We start from the raw sequence: 7175 nt of genomic DNA, 5'->3' as shown, positions 1-7175 counted from the left end.
CAAAGCCTGGACCTCCATAAGAAGAAGTGTTGTTTTGGGTAAGATTAGATGAACGGAGTTTAGGTTAGGTTTAGGGTTGGACATGTACTGGCCATTGTTAGGTCTAGGGTAAATGCCAAAGAAATGAAGGAAAAATGAATGGAAGTCAATGCCTGTGACTGCTGGGACAGACACCACTTTTGCAATGCAAACACAAACAAACCTACGATACTCCATGAAGAAAAATGTCAAATTAAAGCATGATGAATAAATGTACAGTAAGGAGGAAATGTACAGTATGAATATACATTAGAAACATATGGTGAGTAGATGCAGTTTCATCCACTTTGACACTTCCCTGGCTGACCAGCTGGCCACATGACCCCTGAACAGAATGGAGTGAAACAATTAATGGATAGATTTCTAATTATTATGTAATCATAGTACTTATGGCTTCAATGTCAATCAGAAAAATAAAAGGTGCACTTTAGAGAAATTGATAGATTTTTTTTTCAGATAAGAAATTCTTCAATTATCTGCCTTTGACAGCTTTAACACTGAATAAACAAGGTGAGTTTTATGCAGTTTAATATCTAAGAATGACAGCATCTGACAATGCGCTGTCCCAACCATGACATGCATAATTGGAGCTACCTGTCATTGTCATAATGATTTATGACATAATTACTGGCCAATTAGATGACAAATTAGGGTGATCTTATTTGTTTTGCTAAGAATTTATTTGGACTTTTTTTTTCCACTGATTACACCCTTACAAAATTAGCTAAACCTTGTATAGCTCCAACATGCCATAAATATAAATTAAAATGCACAAGACCTTTGAATATGAATGTCTATTTCAGTTAAGCTATTTCAGTCTATTTCTTTAACTAGGCTTTCTTGGTCACTCCATATTTCAGAAAAGCAACTTGGACTTTAACGTAAACTAAATAGCATTCATTTTTGAATGATTAACTCTTCCTTAGTAAAAGAAGCACATTTGTTGTCCCTCTTTTATCTGACAACAATACCAAGCAAAGCAGTTTTTTATTTACCTGAAAATTGACAGTAATACTGTAGTGAGAACAATTAGGCAATTATGAACACACAGGCAGAATTTCCTGGCTCGAAAAGGATTTCCTCCTCTTATGTGAGACACGGCAGTAGTTCACCAGCTGTGCTGAATGCTAGGTGGAAACTGTTTGGTGTTGTGTGTATTTATCCCTCCGCAAAGTCTCAACGTAGCACTACACTATCCATCCCAGTACTCGCTTTGACACACTGAATGTCAGTGTGGTGGAGAGATTAATCGGCAATCACCTGCTGTGGGTTGTCAATAGAATGCCTCAGGAAGAGTCATATCAGTATAATGGGATCCTGTTTTGTGACATATGTCATATTCTGTGAACTCAACCTCCCCTTGTCTTGTCTTTTGAAAGGGGATCACTGCAACTTTGCTTGCTGTGTCTAAAGATTAGACTTACCATGGGGTTGAATCTATAAAGAACAGTGGCGAGGTGGCACTGAAGGCCACAGGGAGTGGATAAGATGTCTCTGAAACAAGAATGTGTCAATATAGAAGAAGACGCAGCAGGGAACAATGGCTACCTACCTCTCATTACAGGAGAAATAAAAAATGAAAGACCCCTTCAAAAGACATTTGAGTTTCTCTTATCTTGCAAAATTACACAGATAAGTCCATAGATGCTTACTTGTTCATTCTGTTCAATATCACCGAAGGGGGCATATGCCAAATGAGCAAGATTTTGAAAGACAAAGAGGTTTTCTACACATTACACAATCTCAAATATGTCATGAAGTTTCATGGATGCTTCATATTGAATGAACAATGTAATGTCTTCTTATTTTTATTTTTTACATTTAGCAAGCCCCAAAGTCATTGTTGTGAAATTGGTGAGGATGTGATTATCATTAGCTAAATGTAGAAGATCCCATTCAGATTTTATTAGCAGTGTGGTTGGGATCACTGGGGGAGGTAACAAGATATGTTAGAATAAGTATGAGCAATATTAGATTTCCATAATATTTCTTGTCAGAGTTATGTCTGTCTTGCACAGCATTATCCAGTTAATGTGAAGCTGCCTTGAAATAACTGTGTAATATAAGCCTGCGATGTGAAAGTTTGACATATTGTTGACTCTTGCACATTTTTTTGATGCAAATACAGATGATTGAAGTAGAAAGAAACTTTATTCATCCTTTTGGGATTACCCTCAGGTAGAAACAAAAGAAGTTCCCATACCGGGAGTTGAACCCGGGCCGCCTGGGTGAAAACTAGGAATCCTAACCGCTAGACCATATGGGACCTGTAAGAACTGTGAAAACTTTTTTTATCTTAATTTGTGATCCCATTTTGAGGATGGCTGAAACTGGAACACTGTAGGACGCTTGGTGTAGAGCTTGGTCAGTTGATGGACCACATAAGGTTGTATGTATATACCAAGACAAATTAAATTCCTAAAGAAATTTAACTGGGACTGCCAAAGAAAGACTGTTATTTCTACCCAGCATTGTGACACTAAACCAGTAACACAATAACAAACCAGGATGCTCGCACAGCTGAGCTTAACCTTGGTAAACATCAGTGCAGCTAAATATGGTCCACCACAATAGTGCAATAACTAAAATTTATCATCATAGTACTACAGGTGACCAGATTCATCACTACAGTTCAAAGGCTGTATGAAAACAGACTGACTATAAGCTTCGCACATGTGGTTCTGACTCACGGTGCGAAATAACAGAAATAAAGACAGTGGGTAATTGTTTATTTCTAAAAAAAAAAATGTTCAACCTTCATACTAAGGATTTTAATTCACACTCAAAAATTCTTAGAAATAATAAATTTATGTAAGCAAAATATGAACAGTCACAGGAAATATGTATTTTCCCACAATGCATTGTGAGACCTCTATGAGCCTGTTCGTGAGACTTCTCACTGCCTCTGCACATTTCTTTGACGCAAATATAGATGAGTCAAGTATTTAGATACTTCATTCATCCCTTTGGGGTTTTATCCTCAGGTAAATTGTAGTAACAAGAAGTTCCCATACCGGGAGTCGAACCCAGGCCGCCTGGGTGAAAACCAGGAATCCTAACCGCTAGACCATATGGGACCTGTAAGAACTGTGAAGACAGTTTCACTTTAATTTTTGACCTAATTTTGAGGATGGCCGAGACTGGAACCCTTAGGGCGCTAGAGATTTCTCACTGCCTCTGTCTGGGCCCCGTTGCTATGGTAATTAACGATCGCCATCTGGGCTGGCTCTGTCAGTATGGTAGAGAGAGTTTCTATCCTTGTGAGACATCAAGTGTCAGTCTCAAGGAGCCTGACAAAAAACCATAAGCCCAAGCAAAATTTTGAAAACATTTTATGGGAGCAGGCATGGGCATCAATGTCATGACCGACTTTGAGACCAAAGGAGCGATATTTGTGGCCAGAATTTAATCTCAGAATTCTGAGATTAAATTCAGATTTTTTTTTTCTTTTTTCTAGTGGCCCTAATCCTCTTCCGTAGTGCTGTGTGTGTCTGTGTGTGTGTTGTGTGTCAGAGAGAAAGATTCCTGTCTCTGTGAGACACCCAGCCTCGTTTTTCGCAATTTATGTCATCATTTTAACTCAGAATCCCACTAAAAGTAGTAACTTCCTTCTTGGGATCAAGCTGATCGTTTTAGTACCACTTTTGTGGGGGTGCACGCAGCGGTTCGGGCCGCATTAACGTTGACGTAATACATTAACAATGAAACTGGTGAGGATGGAGCAATATTAAATTTCCATAATATTTCTTGTAAGTTATGTCTGTCTTGCACAGCATTATTAATGTGAAGTTGCCTTGAGATAACTGTAATGTAAGCCCGAGATGTGAAAGTGAAGCCTTCATGTTTGACATATTGTTGACTCTTGTAGATTTTTTTCGATGCAAACATAAATTATTCATCCCTTTGGGATTTACTATCAGAGAAATTGTAGAAACAAGAAGTTCCCATACTGGGAGTCGAACCCGGGCCGCCTGGGTGAAAACCAGGAATCCTAACCGCTAGACCATATGGGACCCATAAGAAATGTAAAAATGTTTTTACCTTAATTTTTGTCCTCAGTTTGAAGCTGGCCAAAACTGTTACACTGTGGTACCAAATGGTAGAGCTTAGTCAGCTGATGATGGACCACATAAGGTATAATTCTGCTCCCTCCAGACCAAAGAGAAAATGTCTTGGACAAGAGCTTCATTTTATTCAGGCTATGTGAGACTAAAAAGTAACATTTTGGAGAATTCTGTTACCAGTTTTGACCTGGAGGTGGAAGTAATTGATTACTGTGGTAAAATGGAAGAACATCAAGCTAGCATGTGCTATCTTCATTGCAATTTCTACTGGATGATCTACAATCACTAAGAATCATTAAGAATGGGGCATGGGGAGGGGTCTGTATTTCAGCACGCAATCAAAGTGAAGGAATCACAAGCAGGTTAAATTTATCTTGGATTTAATGCATGGGCAGCAATTGCCAACAAAATCTTATGTCACTCTAATTGCACAATTTCTGATTATTTTTGTCTAGCATGCTCATTCATTCATCTCACTGCTTCAAGTGAGACGAATGAATGAGAACCGGTCCTTACATAAATGTATGAGAATGTAACGGACAAACAATAGATTTGTAAAATGGAAATCGTTCTGGTTAAAAATGGTGTCATAAATTCTACTGATTAACATAAAGCTCAAATAAGATAGAAAGTAAAGGATGATGCCACATCTCCGCTCTGTGTGCATCAGTAGACTCTTTTGTTCTGTGTCACACAGGTTCCACAATTGCATACTGCCTGTCCATAGGGCAGACGGGTTTATGACAACCTCCTGAGGTGGCTCAGGTGTGGATCATGAAAGGTAATGATGATTTGAAAGAAGGTTGTATCTAAAGTTTGTATCAAAAGTGTACACATTTCTGTCAAATGGCCATGTTTTTGTGAGGTGAAAAAAAAAAACCTCACCTTGAGTTTTCAGTATTTTTTCATCTAGTACTTTGTACAGTTCAACTGAAGCACAACCATATTTGTTAGAAGGGTGAAAAAATTCAAAATAAAAAAAAAGCTGCAATAACTTTTTTTGCATAACTAAAAGATGAACCACTTTTGATCGAATTGCACTGTTTAGTTGTCTTGCACACACAACTAACATTAACTACATAGAGTCTGATTCACATAAAACTATTTCCTTAGCTAAGCTGTTGCTTGTAAAGCTGCTAAAAAGCGTCAAAGTTATCACATTGTATAAAAATAAGAGAAGGGCACCATATGCTGCGTGAATTTCTGTTTTGTTTGTGAATACTGTGACATTACAATGTTCCTGTAAAACTGCTAAAAACACAAGATGACACTTTAATCCTTCCCTTTCCGTCATGTTAGGGAGGGCTTGAATGTAATTATGCATGTTTATTGTGGCACCACTGAGTTCATTTATTGAGAATTTCAATCTTGAATGTCATATATCCATTTTCATGTACTTGCTCTATGAGTCACTTTTTTCTCTCAAGCAGTTATTGAAAAGGCTTGAAAATGCTAATAATTAAAGTAACTTTGCTGAAGACTGAGTGGTCTTTCCGCTGCTTCTGTCGTGAATGTCATAAATCACAGATGTTTGTTATCTGTTTTGAAAAAACTATTCAGGTTTTAATTAAAAATAGATAAGTCCAACAAGTATTTTACTGAGGTTGCATTTGCTACAGGATTTGCTTGAGGATGTTTTCAAGCCCCAGCACATATCATAGACAAAAAAAGACATTTGCTGAGATTAACACTTCAGATCAGTTTAAGAATATTGTTTACCATGGAAAGGTCTTGACCAAATAGCTTATTCGTATATTTCCCTTGCCTAATCATGTGGTTGTGTTTTAAATCCTTGGTGATGGGAAGATCCCTGAACAGTTTAATTTGAAATTGGAAAGGGTTTTTATTTGACAAGGAAGTGTTAGGTTTAACACCATCTCAAAGCAGGAACTTTAACATCTTGTTTCTACATATGGAAGTAAAGTTTGGCTCACAGTTTGAAAATCTGTTTGCAGTTTAATTCTCCAAAAACCTGGTGTTCACGCATAGTCTCTCGCCTTAAAGTTTACTTAAGAGTTTGACTGGTCTCTCTAAATTCTCCTTATTGACTCCTTGATGATTGTTTGTCTGGTTTGTCTCTGAGTTGCTCTGTGATGGACTGATGACCTGTCCGGGGTGAACTCCGCCTCTACCCCATTGGCCTCTGGAGATAGACACCAGCACCTCTAGCAGCCCCATAAGGGATAAAGCGTGTTGTATAATGGATGGGTGGATGGATAAACTTACTACTATTGGAGGCTCAAAACAACAAGATAACCTAACATATGTTTTGGGAGAGTGGGAGGATGCTGCAGAACATGCAAATCCCTACATGCCAGGATTACATTAACTTTTCTCTACACAGGAAAAAAAATATATATATATTATTCGTGTTTCCTCTGTGCCATGCATACTGCAGATTATTTAAAGTGTGCATGGAAAGCCATAATCGTCAGTATGCTTAAGGGATTGTGAAAATAAAATAAAAAAAGATAAATTAATAAACATACATTTATTTTAATGTACCAATATAATATTAGCCTTTTGTTTCATTTTCTATTTTTTTTCTCTACATTTCACCTTAGTCTGAGGTAAATATGACATCAGACTCTCCCTTTGCAAAGAAGAATTTCTCATTACCCTACGAAGGTGAATCTGGAAAATACTGATTTCATACGTTGTATGAGATTTTGTCAGAGGACTTCAACACTTTACTTCCATTTATGGCAGCAAGAAATTGGTTCAAAGCTTCATCATCTCTCATCCCATCTTGCTCTCTAATACGCCGTGCTAGAGGGCCTGTTGAGTTGTTCCTGGCTGATGTGATGAATGCCGACATTTGGTTGAGCAGAGAGCTTGTGGGGGGAGTCCTCATTGCAAGACAGTGACAAATGAGGAGAAAAGAGAGAAAGGCAATGAAGGGAAAAATGGGAGGGAAAGAAAAAACAAAGGTGAGGCTGTTATATGGGCCAAAGAGGACTTTATATCTCAAGGTGAAAAAAAGGATTGAGGAAAACTGTTCAAACATAAAGTAAATGTAAATGAAGCCCAATGTCTACATGGGGATTCCATGTTATTTCAGTATCTTTATTG

At 37.7% G+C, this 7175-nt stretch overlaps 1 long non-coding RNA gene and 3 other non-coding genes across 4 annotated transcripts in view; all 4 read right to left on the bottom strand.

Annotated features, from left to right (window-relative positions):
• Window positions 1–2233: 2233 nt before the first annotated feature.
• Window positions 2234–2305, bottom strand: trnae-uuc (transfer RNA glutamic acid (anticodon UUC)). The gene has a single exon. It is a non-coding gene; the product is annotated as a tRNA-Glu (tRNA).
• A 739-nt stretch (window positions 2306–3044) lies between these two features.
• trnae-uuc (transfer RNA glutamic acid (anticodon UUC)) lies at window positions 3045–3116 on the bottom strand. The gene has a single exon. It is a non-coding gene; the product is annotated as a tRNA-Glu (tRNA).
• An 864-nt stretch (window positions 3117–3980) lies between these two features.
• On the bottom strand, window positions 3981–4052 carry trnae-uuc (transfer RNA glutamic acid (anticodon UUC)). The gene has a single exon. It is a non-coding gene; the product is annotated as a tRNA-Glu (tRNA).
• A 654-nt stretch (window positions 4053–4706) lies between these two features.
• The window catches only part of LOC107838124 (uncharacterized), a 24367-nt gene continuing 21898 nt past the window's right edge, over window positions 4707–7175 (bottom strand). Inside the window, exons 2-3 of the long non-coding RNA XR_001664187.1 lie at window positions 5337–5343; window positions 4707–4717 (exon numbers count right to left, since the gene is read on the bottom strand). This is a non-coding gene — a long non-coding RNA (uncharacterized LOC107838124). The remainder of the gene's footprint in view (window positions 4718–5336; window positions 5344–7175) is intronic.

This window comes from Poecilia formosa, unplaced genomic scaffold (genome assembly GCF_000485575.1).
Source record: "Poecilia formosa unplaced genomic scaffold, Poecilia_formosa-5.1.2 Scaffold215, whole genome shotgun sequence".
NCBI classification, from domain to species: Eukaryota; Metazoa; Chordata; class Actinopteri; order Cyprinodontiformes; family Poeciliidae; genus Poecilia; species Poecilia formosa.
The sequence above is the reverse complement of the archived record's forward strand: the minus strand, read 5'-3'. Positions and strand labels throughout refer to the sequence as shown.